The following is a 22,467-nucleotide window of genomic DNA, read 5'->3' on the forward strand; positions in this document are numbered from 1 at the left end:
TGGATCGGCAGTTGATTCAAATTCTCTACACCTACAAATAGTTTACCAGATCATCATCACTTCTGCCATCGTAGCCTCGATCTTCGCACCCACAGAATTTTACTAGTCCATATCTAACCGAGAACGTTATGTACTACGGCACAACTTAGGAAAACGTATTCATCCTCCTACAGATATAAATACAAACAATATTTGATAAATTTCCCTCCTCTCCCGAAATTCCTCGAACTCTAATCGCGTACATCCCGCAAACTTCAAGGCCATAATCCACTTTTCTACGCACCCCCTCCAGGCATGTTCTGCTGCCGCACCTACATCAAATGCCCCATCGTCCCTCCGCTACCACGTTCTTCACACCATACCCGAAAACATCTTCAGCAAAATTCCTCTTCCTGACGTAGAAACTCGCCGTGCCATCTACCCATCCTAAGAGCTTTAAAGTTGCCTATACATGTGCACTCAATAGCTTCCATATTTACACGACAGTCTGGCATCGCGATCAACGTGAGTTGCAAAACCATGAAATACGGTCTCGTTAGGTCACATTCTACTCGATATAGAATTCTACTGACTGCCCGTAGACGTTTCGCCCTCTTACACGGCCTTCTCACATGCAACAAAAATTGAAATTCGATTTCTGAATGATAAACACGCTGTGTAAACTTTCATTACACACAGAGTGTAGATGGTGTGGTACTCCTTCCTAGTTGGAGGGTTACGATGAATTACTGGTCGTTTGGGCAGCGTATCATGTATTGCACTTCACGCCAATTTGACGACTGTTTCCAGAATAACAGTAGTCGCGTGCCGCCTTCGTGATTTTGCAGTATTAATTTCCAGCAGTGTAAAAGCAAAAAACACACATTAAGTGATATAACAACGTGCATTTTAAACAATTGTTCATAGGAATGCGAAATTTGAGGGTTAAATGAGGGCTGAAAGTCTCGTTGGAGTATCGACGCCCAATTTCAACTATTGGTGCTAGAAATATGATTCTTAAGTTTTTCCTGACGTATTGTTTGATATAAGGCTGTATTACAGGACACAGCTACCGTGCAGAAGTCAGGTATAGCTGTTCTGCCACTAGCGGCCGTATCGATGAAGCTGCGATTTTAGCAGACGGTTTATACGCCGGGAAGAAAAACTAAGAACCGTTTTGGATCCGCGGATGCCTTTTAGAAGAGCTGTATACGCGCATGTGCAGAACGCAGCATTTCAAACCGGCTTTCTGCTACATGAGCTCTTATAAACTCTTTTTGGCTATTGCGCAAGATGTTCTACACATATTTCACTGAGTAATTTTTATAGATACAGTAATAAAATATATGAAAACTCTCTTTTGGTATTGCCATTGAAACGCTGTGTACCTAATAATAGCGTCTTATTACAGAAATGGAATGAATCAAAGAAAGCGTAAGCGTGCTTATTGAGGCATACGGCAAGGAAATGTGTCTGTATGATCTTCCAGATACGCTGTACCGTAGGTTTTACTTGAATGGTCAGATAACTTTACTTTCGATATGTGAACATATCACCTTAGTTGGTGAAAGTACCACACATGTTTGACCTTATTGCATCTTTTGTGTTATTTCAGCGTTACAGAAATGATTGTCTTCAGAGAATAGTCACAAGACTGAGAGTAGTTGTGCTGGCCGCGACCAGTGAGCACTATAAAAGCCGTTTTGCAGCACTACCGTCGCACTATTGTGAAACCCCTTCCCTTGTTAATAATGTGTCACATGCGCGGATTCCATCATGTACGATCGATAGCATCTTGTCAAAACGAGGCACATCCATTCTGACGATGTTCTTAAATTCCTGTGGATCTTTGGACCTCAACTCTTTCGTTGACGGGGAGTATAAGCCCCCGCCTTCACCCCTTCCTCCCAGAGAGGGTCGAACCCAATTCCTGCTCCTGACATTGTGTCGTCACTCTACTTTTCTCCTAACGGCGAAGGCGGACACTGTCACTGCAAATACTGTATATATAATTACGCCCTCCACGTCTAAAATACCGTGAAACATAAACATATTTTAGAGGGAATCCCAAGTGGGCTAAGGCGTGCATGGAATTAGGATTGAGGTGGCAGGCGTGCTAGGGTATTCCCTGCAGTTGCGCAAAGCCAATGTGCCAGGGTGGCGAAGTGGTTGGACACCCGGCTTCCCATCCCGACCTACGTAGAAATTTTCTTTCGTTGCTTCAGTTTGCATACGTACAGCAAAGACTATCATTTTCTTGTACCAGAATGACAAAAAACGAACTCTTTAGCCACACCGGCCGGCTGCATAGTGTACTTCCGGCCAATAGTGTCCAGCGGGTACAGTATTTCCGCGATCAGACGTGTCACCACCGTCAGATGCGATGACGTGTTCGATCACGAAACTCTTGAGTAACGTCCTTTATACACCCTAGCCACCCATCGTGAATTCAATAGAAATTCAACCCCTATACATGGATCAGCTATGATTGAAGAGTTCCCCATTACGCCCAAGCCCAATATATCTGCTGTAGCAGCAACTGCGGAATTCCGTTCTGAGTACGTTCATACTTTCTACATCTACATTTATACTTCGCAAGCCACCCAACGATGTGTGGCGGAGGGCACTTTACGTGTTACTGTCTTTACCTCCCTTTCCTGTTCCAGTCGCGTATGGTTCGTGGGAAGAACGACTGCCGGAAAGCCTCCTAGCGCGCTCGAATCTCTCTAATTTTACATTCGTGATCTCCTCGGGAGGTATAAGTAGAGGGAAGTAATATATTCGATACCTCATCCAGAAACGCACGCTCTCGAAACCTGGACAGCAAGCTACACTGCGATGCAGAGCGCCTCTCTTGCAGAGTGTGCCACTTGAGTTTGCTCAGCATTTCCGTAACGCTATCACGCTTACCAAATAACCCTGTGACGAAACGCGCCGCTCTTCTTTGGACCTTCTCTATTTCCTCTGTCAACCCGACCTGGTACGGATCCCACACTGATGAGCAATACTCAAGTATAGGTCGAACGAGTGTTTTGTAAGCCACCTCCTTTGTTGATGGACTACATTTTCTAAGGACTCTCGCAGTGAACCTCAACCTGGCACCCGCCTTACCAACAATTAATTTTATATAATAATTACACCTCAAATCGTTCCGTACGCATACTCCCAGATATTTTACAAAGTAACTGCTACCATTGTTTGTTCTGCTATATATAATCATACAATAAATGATCCTTCTTTCTATGTATTCGCAATACATTACATTTGTCTATGTTAAGGGTCAGTTGCCTTTCCCCGTTAATGTAGAATGTTGAGTTCACTTTGCAAGAAGATAACAGACTTAGCACTTTGCTAAGCAATTTCACAGCTAACTTCACTCATTCCGTAAACGAAACATATCGTACTAAGAAACACAGCAGAACAACTGACTGTAAGTTAGAGGCCAACAGGTGACGTAGCAGAGCGAAAGACAAGTATGCTCAGGACGTAAGGTGTCACCAAACTCGAGCTCTTCTTCTCTGTCGCTGTGACTGCTGTACCGTGTATAACTAGCTGTCAGTCACTTTATTGTTCTGGTCGAAGTATAAGGGGATACGGTTGTGAGATATTCTTATTAAAAATACTCCTCGGTGAAAACTATCGACATTGAGAGTTGCGTTGTGGCATCTTCAAGGTTAGAGGAATAAAATTTACATAATAGTAAGCGTAAACAGTGGATGATAATGGTACTACAAAAGTCACTGTTTACGATAGTAATGACCAGTATTTACCAGGAAACATTCTAAGAAGTCCATCATGCAAAAGGATGCATATACCAGTAAAATCTTAAGTACGTGATCCTGTTATTTGATCTGATTCTCAGACTAGTGATCATTGTTTGTCGTCAGTTTAAAGATGCTGTTATTTACGAAGGCTCCACATTTAGAGTTTAGTCTTAAGCGAGTTGACCCCAACATCAATGGCATTCTCAGTGACTCAGTTTTTGCCCATCTACATCTACATAAGCACGATTACGCTGCAATTTACAATTTCTTGCCTGGCAGGTGGTTCATCGAATCACCTCTAAGCTACTAAGCTACTTCTCTAACATCCCAGTCTCAAACAGCGTGCTGGCAAACGATCATTTAACTGTTATGCGAACTCTGATTTCTGTTTTATTATGATGATCATTTTTCCTTATGTAGGTGAGCGCTAACAAAATATTTTCACACTTTGAGGAGAAAGCTGGTGATTTAAATTTCATGAGACGGTCCTGCCGCAGCGAAAAACGACTTTCTTTTAATAACTGCCACCCAATTCGTGTATCAGATCCGCATCACTCTTTCCCTTATTTTGCGATAATACAAAACGGGCTGCCTTTCTTTGAACTTTTTCGATTTCCCCCGTCAGTCCTATCTGACGCGGATCCCAAGCCGCACAGCAGTACTCTAGAAGAGGGCGGACGAGCAAAGGATAAGCAGTCTCTGCAGCAGACCTGTTACGTTTTCTAAGTGTTCTGCCAACAAAACGAAATGTTTGGATCGCTTTAGCCACAACATTATCTATTCTATGTGATCGTCCCAGTTTACGTTATCCTTAATTTTAATTGAGTTTACAACCTTTGTACTTCTGTGATTTATTGTGTAACTGAAATTTAGCGGATTTTGTTTAGTGCTCACGTGGATGACGTGACACTTTTCATGGTTTAGAGTCAATTCCACTTTTTGCACCATACAGATGTCTCGTCCGAATCATTTTGCAATTGGTTTTGATCATCTGATAACATTACATGACGATAAATGAGAGCATCATCTGCAGACAATCTAAGAGGACTACTCAGATTGTTTCCTAAATCATTTATGTAGAACAGGAACACCAGAGGGCGTATAACCAAAAAATTGCTCTGAGCACTATGGGACTTAACATCTATGGTCATCAGTCCCCTAGAACTTAGAACTATTTAAACCTAATTAACCTAAGGACATCACATACATCCATGCCCGAGGCAGGAGTCGAACCTGCGACCGTAGCAGTCGCACGGTTCCGGACTGAGCGCCTTAACCGCGAGACCACCGCGGCCGGCGGGCGTATAACACTTCCTTGGAGAGCGCCAGATGTTACTTCCGTTTTACTCTATGAATTTCCGTCGATTATTACCAACTGTGAGCTGTTTAACAGGAAAACACGAATCCAGTCACAAAACTGAGATGATTCTCCATAGGCTTGTGAGGAACGGTGTCAAAAGCCTTCTGGAAATCTAAAAATATGGAATTAGTTTGACATCCCGTGTCATTTTTTCGTGAGAATAAAGAGCTAGTTGTGTTTCACAAAAACGATATTATCTGAATCCGTGTTAGATATTTATCAATAAATCGTTTTCGTGCAGGTGATTCATAACATTTGAGCACAGTATATGTTCCAAAAACACCCTGCAAATCGGCGTTAATAGTATGGGTCTATAATTCAGCGGATTAATCCTATTTTCTTTCTTGTATGTAGATATGACTCTTAGCGAATCTTCTTTCTCCTGGTCCGTGGAAATAAAGCAACACGTATAAAGACAGGCAGTTGGAGGCGTAAAGAAATGAGATGTTCACCAAATGCCTAGCTGAAATTCTCCCTCTTTTTTCCGCTTCATATATGACTACAGGGCGACAGCTTTGCCGAAGTGGATACACCGGTTCCCGTGAGATCACCGAAGTTAACTGCTGTCGGACATGGCCGGCACTTGGATGGGTGACCATCCAGGCCGCCATGCACTGTTGCCATTTTTCGTGGTGCCCTCAGCCTCGTGATGCCAATTGAGGAGCTACTCGACCGAATAGTAGCGGCTCCGGTCACAGGAAACCATCATAACGACCGGGAGAGCGGTGAGCTGACCACATGCCCCTCCTATCCGCATCCTCAACTGAGGATGACACGGCGGTTGGATGGTCCCGGTGGGCCACTTGTGGCCTGAAGACGGAGTGGTATATGACTACACAAACCCGTTTCTTATTGTCTATTGATGGTATACCAGATAATACAAGATCCTGGCACGTTAATGTGAGCACAGCCTATGTTCGACGTCAACGTCTAATAATCATTCAGAGACAGCAGGTGGCAGCACTAGCAGTCGAGGACATACAAAGTGTGGCGGGGGTAGGCGGAGCCGGTCGCTGTGGCCGAGCGGTTCTCGGTGCTTCAGTCCGAAACCGCGCTGCTGCTACGGTCGCAGGTTCGAATCCTGCCTCGGGAATGGATGTGTGTGATGTCCTTAGGTTAGTTAGGTTTAAGTGGTTCTAAGTCTAGGGGACTGATAACATCAGATGTTAAGTCCCATAGTGCTTAGTGCCATTTGAACCATTTGGTTACTAGGGGACCTCAGATGTTAAGTTCCATAGTGCTTAGAGCCATTTGAACCATTTGGTTATGCGGAAAACAGTACATTTGTTGTCGTTATGCGGAAACGGAGAGATATATGTGACGTGCAAATGGTATGATCATTGGCATTCTGGCCTAGGGTAGAGACATTTCCGACACGGCAAAGTTTGTAAACTGTTCGCGTGCCGCTGTGTTCAAAGCATACCCTGCATGACAAAATGGCGCGACCAAATATCAGGCCGAAGAAACTGCGGTGTACCACGGGACATAGATGACAGGGGCGAACTACGGATGCGGGCCTTGAATTTCACCATACGCAGACAGTCTTCGGGAATAAACGTTTCCACAACGGTGCTGATTAGACGCTTCGCGGACTCGCGGGATTGAACCACCCGTGCATTCTCTGTCGCTTTATCGAAAGCGCTGTCTGCTTACGCACTAATCGGCGATAAGCGGCGATGTGATCCGGCGGACACGCGGGCGCACTCTGGCGGATAAAGCTGCCATCTGCCTGCCTGCCTGCCCGCTGCCGCCGGCTCTGCCCTGCATGCGGTGGAGGACGGCCGCTGCCACGCACAAGGTACTGCATGCCGCCCCCTGCTGAGCCACTGCGCCGCTCCATCTCTGCAGACATCTCCTCTCGGCTTCGGATTCAGTCAATTTTGACCTAGAAAAACTTCGTGAAAAAACGGTGCATGTTCGACTGCATTGTTCGTCGCCCCACGAGGAAGACGTACTTAGTTGGTTTTCCACAGTTGCCGCAATTTTGACTGTGATTAACTCATGCTGCAGTGTTCATATTTGTCACGCCGCTCTAGAGGGTGTCACAAATTTAGCTAAGTGAAAAATTCGTGTAATGCGCACGTTTATTAACATACGTAAGTAAGCTTCAGAATTTTCGCATGTCCGACCGCTTGCACCAGATAGACCCGGTTGTAAATTCTAGGTCCCAAGATGTTACTGTTCGTATCGTTTCGTGTAATCTTTGCTTGATCTTGTCAGCTCTCACGTGTATCGAAATATACTGTGTACTGGCGAGTGACAAACACGTAAAATATGGTCAATTGTAAATTTAAGTTGTGCTTTGTAGAAACTTCTCGCGACATTATCCTCGTTCAGAACCAATTATTACGTAATTTCATTGTGTATATAGGTCAAAAAGTTTTTTTAGAGTATTCGGACCCTTGCGTATGTTTACGCTTTACATAATTTTAGCAGCAATACGCTCGTTAAAAAGATAGTCGTTCGCCCCAATTTCAGTGCACATGTAAATAAATAAACGCATATTTTTTAAAACTTTTTAAGCTACGAGTGTTGCGCACGACTTATTTTGTACTAAATCGGCGTGCATGATTTGCAGTTACTGCCAATAACTTGAATATCGTGTTACATCAGTTTCCCCTTTTTAACAGGAGCGCATATTGTCTGTATTTATCGTAAATTATTGTAGAACTTCTTAGCATAATCTCAAAAAAGGTTTAATAGAAACAGTATATTTTATACTAAGTTTTTTTGTTGTCGTGATAGGCATCTCATCTTGGCTGTTAACTGTTTCGTTTCTTTGTTGGTTCTTAAAAGGAACTGATAATATTTGTATCATATCAGACCCACAAATTAAATAGAATCTTCAAGCTTAGTTTAAAGTTATTTTTTAGCTTATTTGGAACCTGCCGCAATGTTGCGCGTGAGTGCTGTTCTTGGTTACTGGATCACTTACTTGCTGTTCATATGCGGATGGAAAGCGCCCTATCACCTTTCAAACAGTTGGAAGCTGCCGATGGGAGTCATGTACTAGAGGTACTAAAGGTTCCATCCCTCTTCCGGATACTGTCTCCTCTACAGGAAGTTCACTATCCGTCACTACTCATCCACTTCGATGTCATGTCTTCGACTGAAATTGAAAATGAGCCAGTGAAACTGACTTCACACTGGCAAACGTGCTGTGTCCAGTGTGAAAACGTGGTGTGGCCCGTGTGAATGGGAGGCAAACTAAAATGGGAAAGTCTCTGTTGATCCATTGTGGGCCTGGGACAGTGACTGGTCAAATATTTAAAAAAGAAAATCGCCAAACAGCCGTGCAAATTAAGAAGTTATTTTATTTTATTTTCGCTTCCAGTTTCAGCAATTCAGTACCCCATTTTCAGGCCCTATATACACCTCTAAAAAATTATCGATATTAACATCCTGGGGCCATCTGTTTCTAGAAGTCGTGGATTCTGAAGTGCATCCTTCTAAGAAGATGGCGTATTGGATTGTCTAAGGTGGTAGTGACAATATAATAAAATAACTTCTTAAGTTCCACGACTGTTTGGCGAATTTCTTTGTTAAATAAAAAAAGTAAAGGGTCTATTAATCATCGGCAGTTCTAAAGGTACGGAGAATAATGGCACCACTTAGGGAAATGAAGAGATGGGAGGGAACAAATGGTGTTCTCAGTGTGAATGCCTCGGAGCCTCATTTACATGATGAAGAGGCTATTCCGGTGGCCCCTAAGGCAACAGGGCTGCAGCCAAATGCAATCTGTTGCACGTGTTGGGACTAACAATGCCCGACGTCTGGACTCAGAAGTCGTACTTCGATCATTCTGGTGCCTGGCAGAGAAGGTTAAGAAAAACAGCTTTGCGAATGGAGTTTCAACGAAGCTCACAATCTGCAGCATTATTGCCAGAACTGATGGTTGCCCCCTTGTTCTCAGTCGAGTGGAAGGCATCAGTCAGAGACTGCGGAGATTCACCGACAACTCTGGGAACTGTAGGTTTCCCCTAAATGGGTCATGTGCGGCATCAGAAGCTGGTACCCAGATATGTAACTGTGTGTGGAGTGCACGCAACGGTTTTTTAGATTGTCTCTCCATCCAGTCCAGATAATAACAGCTATAAGATGCCCGAAAGAGTGTAAGATCCGAAGAAATCCCCCCTCGCCCTCTTCTTGTTAACTGCTGAAGTATTCGCAGTGAAGTGCCAGAGTTTGAAGCGGTCCTAAAAAGCAATGTAGCTCACATAATAGTAGGCACAGAAAGCTGCTTGTAGCGTGGATTGACAACAGTTGGATTTTTGAGGAAAATTTAAGCGTGTATCAAAAGGATAGACTTTTAAGAAATTGAGGTGATGTATTTGTCGCAGTAGGCAGGAAACTCATATCTAGCAAGTTGAAAAGTGGAGCTGCATGTGAGATTGTTTGGGCAAGTCTCAGTATCAGGCACGGGCATTGCATCCTTCTCTCGACCACCAGATTCACCTCGTGAAGTAACTAGAAACTTTACACAAAATGTCAATTCACTAGCACGTAAGTTCCACAATCGTACTGTAATCGTTGGAGGAGACTTTTAATCGTCCAACAAACGGCTGACATACATACAGTTTTGTTAGTAGTGGGCGTCACAAGACGATCTGCGAAATATTATCTAATGCCTTCCCTGAAAACTAACTAGAACTCGCACTTCTCTCACATTACATGGATCAAGGCAGTCAGGTATATCACCATTTCCGATAGGCATTTGCCTCAGTATCACACAAATACTTACTATTGAAAGTACGATCATATGGGGTATCAAGTGACATTTGTGACTGGATCAGCCGGCCGCGGTGGCCGAGCGGTTCTAGGCGCTTCAGTCTGGAACCACACTGCTGCTACGGTCGCAGGTTCGAATCCTGCCTCGGGCATGGATGTTTGTGATGTCCTTAGTTTAGTTAGATCTAAGTAGTTCTAAGTTCTAGGGGACTGACGACCACACATGTTAAGTCTCATAGCGCTCAGAGCCATTTGAACCATTTTTTCCTTCCTACCACTGTACAAAAATTTCCAACTACACAAACTGTTCCCGATATTCGACCTTTTTCGGTCTCTGTTCATTGGGCGCTTACGCCACCTGCATAGTCGGCTTGTTCGTTACCATTATTAATTTAAACGTTTCTGTGAGCTTAATGAAGGAAAAACGACTTTTTTAAACGCTGCACTAAAACTAATTACGTAGGCAATTCGATCCAGACTTAGCCCTTACAATCACAGTAGTTTCGTGTTAGGAGGCCTGCCGAACACAACGGTTTATTTTATGCTCTTAAAATTTACAAAAATGTTGGGTAAAATTTAGACAAACACCAGTTGTACAATCTGTAAGTTCTCGACTAAGCCAGCGACATAATAAAGTCAATCAACGAAAACCAAAAAGGATGGAATGTGGGAAAAAATTCGGGCAGTCACAAACTTCGGTACAGTGGTAGAAGGAAGCGCTACGAACAACATACTAGGAATCCTGAACAGTGAGGAACTAGCGTGCGGGTGGAGGTACGTTGGAAGGTCATTTTCATACTTTTTCTTGAATAACAAGGAAACTAGGGCCTCTAGCGAAAACGTGTCCAGTAAAAATTTTAACCTCATTAAATTTCCCACAAGAAAGGTCTTTTTAATTTTTCTGTAGGGTTGATAGTTGGCTTGTAGCAAGCAAGAATACGTGAAAATCTCGCACGTGGTATTTGAAGACCGATATAACATTGCGGCTTGCTTAAAACGACCGCGGTAGGGGCAGCTGAATCACACTGTGTGGCGCCATAGTGTGATCTCAGCTATAATACAAGAAACTGTGGTGAAATAGATACGGAAGAACATATGTAAATTTTTTAAAAAGTTGTAGTATACGTATTAATTTTGTTGGTTTATTTTATACATGACATAGCAATAAAATATTTCTCACATGTTATTTACCGTGTTATTTGAACATACAAAGGACGGATGACACCACAAGCGAGAAATGATGTGACGAAATACGTGGATATCTCAGCAGCACGACAATACTAAAAATCTTACATTTTATACAATTTAACTTATTCCTTAAGCTTGTTTTTTCTTACGTATTCTACAGAAAAAATACATGTTTAATTTCAACCATCGACAAGAGGAAACGTATGATTAATTTTTCCTGCAGAACATGGAAGCCAAAAAATTGTTTCAGTTCTTGTTGTGCAACCTTTTACTTATTTATTACCTTTGAACTACTAAAATATACATGCAATATGTCATATCATTTTAAAGTTGTAGTATCAGTTATTGAAAAGAATGTATGTTGATGTGTAAACAAATAGCTAATCGATATTGCCCAATACCCCTTGTCCCAAGCGGAGTAGTTCATACGGTATGAAGGAGAGGCAGTGTAGAGTCTGGAAAGGGCGAGGGATTGTTGCTTTGAGATTTGTCGGGAAACGTAGATGGATAGCTTAGAGGAAGAACCTTGCCTACGAAGACGAAGAGTTCACCTATGTGTCCCGGCCCAATTCAGTTCCAGCTCTTTCGGAGCTATAGATAGACACATTCAGTTATTTATTTCTCGGTAGCGCGTTACAACAATTTTTTTTTACGAACTATGAGGTTCTGTAAACGACAGACACTGACATTTAGCGTGAAATTTAGATGTAGATGCAGATGAGATGTAGGTGTAGATAAAATGCGCAACAAGGTGCTTTGGGAAACCCTAAGGTAAAGCAGTTGGTTTTGCTTGTTGTTAGAAGAAATGAGAGCTTCAATTATGGAAAAATTTGATTCTCTCATTTGCTTGTCAGCCAGGAACCAAGTTTTTAATATTTTATTTGAAAGTCGCTACCCGATATCGGCGGATAAATACGGTACTCCAGTGTCTGTGTTGTAAAGAAGTACGATGAAAATTTCCTTCAGACATGCTTGCATGCCGGCACGGTAGCTCAGCGTGTTAGACAGCTTGCTGCCCTTTGACAGCTGCCAGACCAATCAATGTGAACAATGACGAACAAAATGATGGAAGACAAGCAGTGGAGGCGATCGCTCGCGTAATACGGGAAATCCGGGTTCGATTCCAAGGCCGACACAAATATTCATCATCGTCATTCCATTACACAGCTGATACTTGTCATGTACAAGGTGCAACAATAAAGTAATGAGATTTATTTTCTTTGCAAGATGTGGCAACCCTGCAGGCTTGCGAAGGCACAATATCTTTGACCTCGGTCTATAAGCAGCTTCTAGTCCAAGTGGCACATCGTTGCAACTGCTGAGGTCCTGGCGGAGGTTCGAGTCCTCCTTCAGGCATGGGTGTGTGTGTTTGTCCTTAGGATAATTTAGGTTAACTAGTGTGTAAGCTTAGGGTCTGATGGCCCTAGCAGTTAAGTCCCATAAGATTTCACACACATTTTTTTGCAACAGCTGAGTCGTAAGTTGTGCTGTTATAAGTTAACACGTGTTTGTGTCTCTAGTCACAGAAATGGAACCGCATAATATCGAGCAACGATATGCCATTTGTTTTTGTGTTAAATTTGGTTAAAACGCGACGACAAGTTACGGTAAGTGTCAGAAGGCTTTTGGAGAGGAGGTTATGTCAAGAGCTCAAGTTTTTCATTGGCATAAAATGTTTTGTGAAGGCAGAGCGAATGTTGCAGATGATGACCGCAGTGGACGACCATCAACCTCATGAACGGATGTCAACTTGGCCAGGATGCGTGAACTCGTACGATCTGATCGAAGATTATCCGTGAAAATGATTGCAGAAGAATGAACATCAATCGAGAAACGATTCATCTAATTATAACTTAAGATCTTGGTATGAGAAAGATTTGTGCAAAAATGGTCCCCAAAAATCTCACACCACAACAGCGAGAAACACAGAAAAATGTAGCAGCCAATCTGTTCGGGCAAACGGAAATCAGTCCAGAATTGTTGAGACGTGTTGTCACTGGTGATGGAAGTTGGTTTTTTCAGTACAATGCAGAGACAAAAAGCCAAAGTTCGCAATGGTGCTCAAAGGGATCACCCTGACCAAAAAAAGCTCGCATGTCAAAGCCAAAAGTGTAATGCATGCTTGTGTGCTTCTTTGATTCCAAGGGAATTGTTCATAAAGAATGAGTGCCTCCTGGACAAACAGTTAACCAGTATTACTAGAAAGAAATTTTAGAAAGACTTCGTAAAAGAGTTCTTCATGCCCATGCCAACATTGCTGATAATTTGATTCTGCATCATGATTATGCACCCTCCCATATTTGTCTGCCAGTACAGCAATTTTTAACCTCAAAACAAATTTCAGTTCTAGCACAGCCACCTTTTTCACCAGATATCGCTCCGTGCAACTTTTTTCTATTTCCAAGAGTCAAAACGGCGGTCAGTGGGCTCCATTTTCAAACAACACAAGCTGTCCAAAAAGCTGTGACGAGGGTCTTGGAGGACATTACAGAAGATGAGTTCCAGAAATGTTACCATCAATGGCAGAAGCGCTGGAAGAAGTGTGTGCAACCAGAAGGGAACTACTTTGAAGGAGACAACACTAAACTTAACTAAAACGGTAAGCAACATTTATTTTCACATCAGTCTCATTATTGTCAAAAAATGGCTCTGAGCACTATGGGACTTAACAGCTGTGGTCATCAGTCCCCTAGAACTTAGAACTACTTAAACCTAACCAACCTAAGGACATCACACACATCCATGCCCGAGGCAGGATTCGAACCTGCGACCGTAGCGTTCGCGCGGTTCCGGACTGCAGCGCCTAGAACCGCTACACCACCGCGGCCGGCTTACTTTATTGTCGCACCTCGTATATAGTGTATAGTAGCTCTGAAACTAACCTAGGTTTTCCTACTCACTCACGCACTCGAAAGTATCGACTGCATAAAAGAAGATCGTTCTAGGAATTTTAATTTCTTTATCTGTAGTTTCGAGAGCATCGAACTACGGTTTGCTTCAATGTTTGTTTACTTCTTTGGCATATCAGACACAATGCTGCAGAAAAAGCCATTTGTTGATATTTATGTATTTTCATTCTTCGTTCTACTGCTGCAAACGTAACACACATATACTGTGCTGCTTCACACAAACTCACAAATCAACAGTCAAGAGATTCGTACAGTCAACACGAAAAATGTTTCCAACAAAGATAAACGAAGACCAGTCATTGAGTACGTTAGCCGAGGTTTAGTGCTGATTTTGTCAAACGTGCTGCAACATTAATGAAAAATATTTCAGAACATTTATTAGAACTCTGCGTTACACTTCCCTGGTAAACTATTTTCTAAGGAGGAGTTGTGTATGAAAAACCTGTGATTCCATTTGAGACTGCACTTCGGCACACAGATTACAAAACAGTGTTACTTACTTGTTGAGAAATAAATGTTTTATATGGTAAGAAAGCATTATTTCTCATGTGATCTACGTACAGTAAAAAACGGAAACCATTATTAGTCAACTTCAAAGGAAAATACATAAATCAAACTAAACGAAAATCTCTAAGGCTAAAATAGTAGTAAAACACATCAGAAAGCATGAGCTCAGATATCAGTAAAAATAAAATTTGTTGTTTTACGTAATGATTTATCTTTTATTAAAAAACGTACACTTAAAACTCTTTTTACTAAATATGAACTGGGCAAACTGTTAAAGTGAATACTGAACAGTAGCCTAATGCTTCTTCATCTCCTCTGCAAGAGATAGTTAAATCTCTAAACGTTTTTTTGCCAACTTTCATAAAACTGCGAAAATAACGGAAAACATGTCCATTTGAAGATACGTGAAGATACTACTTCAGAGTAATCGAATGAATGTTTTATGTTTCTTTCAGATCCTGGAGAGATTCTTCGTGATATTTATGAAATGAGAAACTGAGTAATAATAAATAGTGAATTAGAAGTTTTAATTAGGAGGCTGGTTTATGTACTGGCCGCATTCGAAACATGTGGATAGCAGGAAACGAATAATATGAATGGCAAAGCATCCACGATTTCAAACGAGCTATCGCATGAGACGAGAAACGTAGATAAGAATCGCGAAGTGACAGCAGGACGTCCCTTCCCCTCCAACCCCTCCCTGGCCGTGATTTACCGATGTGGTTGCGCACCACGCATTGCATGATGGAGCGACCGCTGCGCAGTTAGGTCGATGTCCCATGGGGTGGCGCAAGAGGTCGAGGCTTCCTCAGGGGAGACACCATCACGTGGCCCACACGTGACACGGACGCTCTGAGGCATCGAACTTTCTTGACTACAAACACACGACACGAAACGGGTGCCGCTTTGCGCGAGTAAATAAGATATTTCTCGATACCACAAGTCTATGATCTCGTATCCAAACGACAGGAAAACTTATTTATTTCCTTTCTACGAAGCACAGAGGCGAACTGATGAAAGCGTAACGAAGAATAGGCGTACTATCTTATGGGAACAAGGTGACCGCCTAGCAAAATACTTTTATTACATATTTTAGATCTCACGAGCTGTATCATTACGCTAGGAATACCAAGGCATTTTCCATCACGCTCATTGCCAAGAGGGGTAGGGGAAGATATTTTATATGCGCTCTAAAAAAATAAAAAATAAACAAAATTCGTCAAGTGTTGATTTATACCAACAATATATTTTTTAAAGAGGTAATGGCGTGATAGTAGAGGCCATAACATGAAAATACTACAGTATTACCAGCATCAACTCATTTTCAAAAATGTGTATTAGCAAGGAGGTACTTCATACCCTTCCTGAAAAAATAAAAAACACAAATTCAGTTAGGTGTTGTTAACTTTTCCTCACAAAATATATTTTAAAGAGATACTGATGTGTAAGTAAGGTACTAAACCTGAAAGTTTTGAATATCACATTCACTGCTGAAAGTGACATGTTTTAATAACACTTAAATTTTTGCATTAAGTTTAACTGAAAATTTGAAACGTTTATGGAATAAGGTAGAAGAAGTCATTAAAAATAATAAATATTTTCTCAGAATTTTAAAATATACTGACCGGAAAGAAATGGCAACACCATGATATAATCAATGTACAGTATTGAAATTTTGAGAATTTATTTGTCTAGGTAAAATATGTAAGTGATTAACGTTACAAGCTCACAGGTTAATGTAAGCGCGAGAAAATCATTGTAAATGTGAAGTGGTCGTCCATCAGTTACCGGCATAGCCGCTAGAATGTTGAATTCTAGCATGCAAACGTACATGTGTTGTGTCGTGCATGTGTCGGATGTCAGTTTCTGGGACGGAGTTCCACGCCTGCTCCACTTGGTCAGTCAACACAGGTACGGTTAATGGTGTTTAGGGATGACGCTGGAGTTGTCGTCCGACGATGTCCCATATGTGCAGGATTGAAGACAGAGCTGATGACCGAGCAGGCCATGCCAACATATCGATGCTCTGTAGAGCATGTTGGATTACAACAGTGGTATGCGTGCGGCCGTTATCCTGTTGGAAAACACTCCCTGGAATGCTGGTCACAAATGATAGTACAAGAAATCGAATCGCCAGACTGACGTATAATTTTGTAGCCAAGGTGCCTGAGATAAAATCAGTAGTACTCCTGCTATCATATGAAATCTTACGTCGGACTGTTGCTACAGGTGGAGGTCCAGTGTGTGTAGCACGCAGACAGATTGGTTGCAGGCCTTCAACTGGCCTCCTTCTAACCAATACACGGCCATCACTGGCACCGAAGCAGAACCAGCTTTCATCAGAAAACACAACAGACCTCCAATCCGCCCTCCACTAAGCTGTCGCTTGATACTGTTGATGTCCCATATGGCGGTGGTTTGGGTTCCGTGGAACGGACACTACAGGGCGATTTGTAATAGTTCGTTGTTCTAATGTGGTGCCAACTGCTGCTCGAATTGTTGCTGCAGACAATACGACGCACCACAGCCATACGCCGAAAACGGTGACCTCTCGGTTGTGCCACGTGGCCGTCCGCAGCGCAGTTTCCTTCCAACCGTACCTTCCCGTGACCACCGCAGCTAGCTATGATGTACTGTGGATGTATTCCCGCCCAGTCTTTCTGCAATATCGGGGAAGGAACATCCAGCTTCTCGTATCCCCATTACACGACTCCGTTCAGACTCGGGGAGCTGTTGATAAAGGCATTTTTGACTAACAAGGATTCGCTTCGTCCAACTTCGAAGGTAACTAACACTCACGACGATTACAGCGTGTAATTAAAGCGAACCTGATTTGAATCGTCATATTGGCGCCACTATTAAGGTACTGGCGTGAAATTTCACTACACGTCATCTATCGGATGTAGAAACACGTCTACCAACATTCGTTTATCTCGCACAAATCATTCTTAGTGCTGCGATTTTTGTCCGCCAGTATATAAAGTAATTTATTAGTTTACAGTATCTAGTTTACAGTATTTTCAAAATGTGGACATAAAGTGTATCCCCCTTCCCCCCCCCCCCCCCCCACCCCGTCACCCCTTGGTAATGTGAGAAATAATACCACTTTTGCGACCTGTGGCTGAAATTTGTGATGAGAAAACTTTAGATTTCCATTCCAGGTGAAATGGGTAAAGTTCTTACTCGGTCATTGAGACTATAATTTTTAATGGTCTTGGGGTAGCGTCTTTGATTCATAATCAAAACGTCTTCGGTCCCTGTTTCGATTCCCGCCAGTGCCTAAATTTTGATAAACAATCAGCATTGGCGGCCGAAGACTTCCGGCATAAGAAGTCAGCCTCATTCTGCCAACGGCCTTGTCAAAGAGGGCGGAGGAGCGGATAGAGGTTCAGGGCAGTCTCTTGTCCTAGGGGTGGGAAATTGCCCCTAAAGGCGGAAGAATCAGCAATGATCAACGACATGAGGATGCAGAAGGCAATGGAAACCACTGCATTAAAGACACGTAACGTGTATCCACAGGACATGTGGCCTGTAATTGAAGAAGTGTCATGATGATCTCTCCATTGGCAAAAGATTCCGGAATAGTCCCCCATTCGGATCTCCGGGAGGGGACTGCCAAGGGGGAGGTTACCATGAGAAAAAGATTGAATAATCAACGAAAGGATAACGTTCTACGAGTCGGGGCGTGGAATGTCAGAAGCTTGAACGTGGTAGGGAAACTAGAAAATCTGAAAAGGGAAATGCAAAGGCTCAATCTAGATACAGTCAGTGAAGTGAAGTGAAGTGGAAGGAAGACAAGGATTTCTGGTCAGATGGGTATCGGGTAATATCAACAGCAGCAGAAAATGGTATAACAGGTGTAGGATTCGTTATGAACAGGAAGGAAGGGCAGAGGGTGTGTTACTGTCAACAGTTCAGTGACCGGGTTGTTCTAATCAGAATCGACAGCAGACCAACACCGACAACGATAGTTCAGGTATACATGCCGACGTCGCAAGCTGAAGATGAACAAATAGAGAAAGTGTATGTGGATATTGAAAGGGTAATGCAGTATGTAAAGGAGGACGAAAATCTAATAGTCATGGGCGACTGGAATGCAGTTGTAGGGGGAGAAGTAGAAGAAAAGGTTACAGGAGAATATGGGCTTGGGACGAGGAATGAAAGAGGAGAAAGACTAATTGAGTTCTGTAACAAGTTTCAGCTAGTAATAGCGAAAACCCTGTTCAAGAATCACAAGAGGAGGAGGTATACTTGGAAAAGGCCGGGAGATACGGGAAGATTTCAATTAGATTACATCATGGTCAGACAGAGATTCCGACATCAGATAGTGGATTGTAAGGCGTACCCAGGAGCAGATATAGACTCAGATCACAATATAGTAGTAATGAAGAGTAGGCTGAAGTTCAAGACATTAGTCAGGAAGAATCAATACGCAAAGAAGTGGGATACGGAAGTACTAAGGATACAGCAATAAGGAATAGCGCAGTAGGCAGTACAGTTGAAGAGGAATGGACATCTCTAAAAAGGGCCATCACAGAAGTTGGGAAGGAAAACATAGGTACAAAGAAGGTAGCTGCGAAGAAACCATGGGTAACAGAAGAAATACTTCAGTTGATTGATGAAAGGAGGAAGTACAAACATGTTTCAAAAAAATCAGGAATACAGAAATACAAGTCGCTGAGGAATGAAATAAATAGGAAGTGCAGGGAAGCTAAGACGAAATGGCTGCAGGAGAAATGTGAAGACATCGAAAAAGATATGATTGTCGGAAGGACAGACTCAGCATACAGAAAAGTCAAAACAACCTTTGGTGACGTTAAAAGCAACGGTGGTAACATTAAGAGTGCAGCGGGAATTCCACTGTTAAATGCAGAGGAGAGAGCAGATAGGTGGAAAGAATACATTGAATGCCTCTATGAGGGTGAAGATTTGTCTGATGTGATAGAAGAAGTATCCGGAGTCGATTTAGAAGAGATAGGGGATCCAGTATTAGAATCGGAATTTAAAAGAGCTTTGGAGGACTTGTGGTCAAATAAGGCAGAAGGGATAGATAACATTTCATCAGAATTTCTAAAATCATTGGGGGAAGTGGCAACAAAACGACTATTCACGTTGGTGTGTAGAATATATGAGTCTGGCGACATACCATCTGACTTTCGGAAAAGCATCATCCACACAATTCTGAAGACGGCAAGAGCTGACAAGTGCGAGAATTATCGCACAATCAACTTAATAGCTCATGCATCGAAGCTGCTTACAAGAATAATATACAGTAGAACGGAAAAGAAAATTGAGAATGCGCTAGGTGACGATCAGTTTGGCCTTAGGAAAAGTAAAGGGACGAGAGAGGCAATTCTGACGTTACGGCTAATAATGGCAGCAAGGCTAAAGAAAAATCAGGACACTTTCATAGGATTTGTAGACCCGCAAAAAGCGTTCGACAATATAAAATGGTGCAAGCTGTTCGAGATTCTGAAAAAAGTAGGGGTAAGCTATAGGGAGAGACTGGTCATATACAATATGTACAACACCAAGAGGGAATAATAAGAGTGGACGATCAAGAACGAAGTGCTCGTATTAAGAAGGGTGTAAGACAAGGCTGTAGCCTTTCGCCCCTACTCTTCAATCTGTACATCGAGGAAGCAATGATGAAATAAAAGAAAGGTTCAGGAGTGGAATTAAAATACAAGGTGAAAGGATATCAATGATACGATTCGCTGATGACATTGCTATCCTGAGTGAAAGTGAAGAAGAATTAAATGATCTGCTGAACAGAATGAACAGTCTAATGAGTACACAGTATGGTTTGAGAGTAAATCGGAGAAAGACGAAGGTAACGAGAAGTAGCAGAAATGAGAACAGCGAGAAACTTAACATCAGGATTGATGGTCACGAAGTCAATGAAGTTAAGGAATTCTGCTACCTAGGCAGTAAAATAACCAATGACGGACGGAGCAAGGAGGACATCAAAAGCAGACTCGCTATGGCAAAAAAGGCATTTCTGGCCAAGAGAAGTCTACTAATCTCAAATACCGGCCTTACTTTGAGGAAGAGATTTCGGGGATGTACGTCTGGAGTACAGCATTGTATGGTAGTGAAACATGGACTGTGGGAAAACCGGAACAGAAGAGAATCGAAGCATTTGAGATGTGGTGCTATAGACGAATGTTGAAAATTAGGTGGACTGATAAGGTAAGGAATGAGGAGGTTCTACGCAGAATCGGAGAGGAAAGGAATATGTGGAAAACACTGATAAGGAGAAGGGACAGTATGATAGGACATCTGCTAAGACATGAGGGAATGACTTCCATGGTACTAGAGGGAGCTGTAGAGGGAAAAAACTGTAGAGGAAGAAAGAGATTGGAATACGTCAAGCAAATAATTGAGGACGTAGATTGCAAGTGCTACTCTGAGATGAAGAGGTTAGCACAGGAAAGGAATTCGTGGCGGACCAAAGAAAAAAAAATTCACTTTCTGTCACCAGAGTGTCATGCAATTGTGACTGCTATTGCAGTCCAAGGAGCCGTTTAAAGGAAAGCATAGTTATCAACCACTCAATTAATCACTCGTCACTGTTCCAACAAATGTGGCTGATTCTCTTCATCACGATCGTGAATTGTCTTGGATTAGTTTTACCTGTAACGAACGCTACGGATCGCCACACATGTTTGTCTTCCCGCACTTTATTTTATTGACGATGAAATAATATTTCTGTGTATCAGAGACGAGTAGGATTGTCTGTATTATCATTCGGATAACTATGTCACGTTTCGAACTATACCGGTACTTTATTTAACAGAGCATACTACGCTGTGAACAAAAGTAGAAATATTCTGTTATTAGGTAAGAAAACGTGAATGAACAAAAAATGAAGAGTAATTATATTTCCTGTATATTGAATCAAACGTTTCATCACAACGACGTCAATTAATTACTTGATATGTCTTATTATAATTTATGGTACAATCATAAATTTTGACCAAAACAAACGCACAAATTAGTAACACTTAATATAATTAACGCACAAGGGCGTTCCAGATCTTCATACCCAAAATTATACTATCGTGGAGGACTATAAGCTTAGTATTTCAAGGTAAAGAAATAAAGTCCGGAAATGAATTTATCATGTGCATGAGGTCTTGACCAAGAAATGCGTGGGAGGCACATGTTTCTAACCTGCCTGTCGCAGCGCTGTTGATGGAACTACCTTGCAAGACAGTAGAGGAACAAACGTCCTGGCAGATTAAAACTGTGCGCCGGACCGAGACTCGAACTCGGGACCTTTGCGTTTTGCGGGCAAGTGCTCTACCAACTGAACTATCCAAGCACGACTCACGACCCTCGCTCACAACTTCAATTCTGCCAGTACCCCGTCTCCTGCCTTCCAAACTTCACAGAAGCTCATCTGCGAACCTTGCAGAACTAGCACTCCTGGAAGAACAGATATTGCGGAGAATTGAAGCAGTGAGGGCGAGTCGTGATCGTGCTGGGATAGCTCAGTTTGTAGAGCACTTGCCCGCGAAAGGCAAAGATTCCGAGTTCGAGTCTCGCTCTGGCATACAGTTTTAATCTGCCAGGAAGTTTCATAACAGCACACACTCCGCTGCAGAGTGAAAATCTCATTCAGTAGAGAATCATCTAAGATGTGTTTACGGCCGAGTTTGTAACTGTTTTCAGTTCATAGCTGGTTGTCAAAACTGGAGCGGTAGTCGTTACTGAAACCTGCTGACATGCGCTTAATGTATGACGCAACAAAATATAGTGCCTGGAAAGCCTAAAGAGGGCACAGTGAATATTTCCCAACATTTGTCATCATAATTGGAAAATGTGTATCGCCGAGGATAGAAATTACATACAGCTGCTCAAATTTCTGAACAAAGCACTGTTAGTATTCTAAAATTTGAGAGGATGGTATCATATGGTGTGGACGAATATTGATGAATGAGGAGCCAACAGATGCCCTTCAAGAACATTCTTCGTAATACACTTCTGGAAATGGAAAAAAGAACACATTGACACCGGTGTGTCAGAC

The sequence above is a fragment of the Schistocerca piceifrons genome, chromosome 1 (assembly GCF_021461385.2).
Source record: "Schistocerca piceifrons isolate TAMUIC-IGC-003096 chromosome 1, iqSchPice1.1, whole genome shotgun sequence".
Taxonomy (NCBI): domain Eukaryota; kingdom Metazoa; phylum Arthropoda; class Insecta; order Orthoptera; family Acrididae; genus Schistocerca; species Schistocerca piceifrons.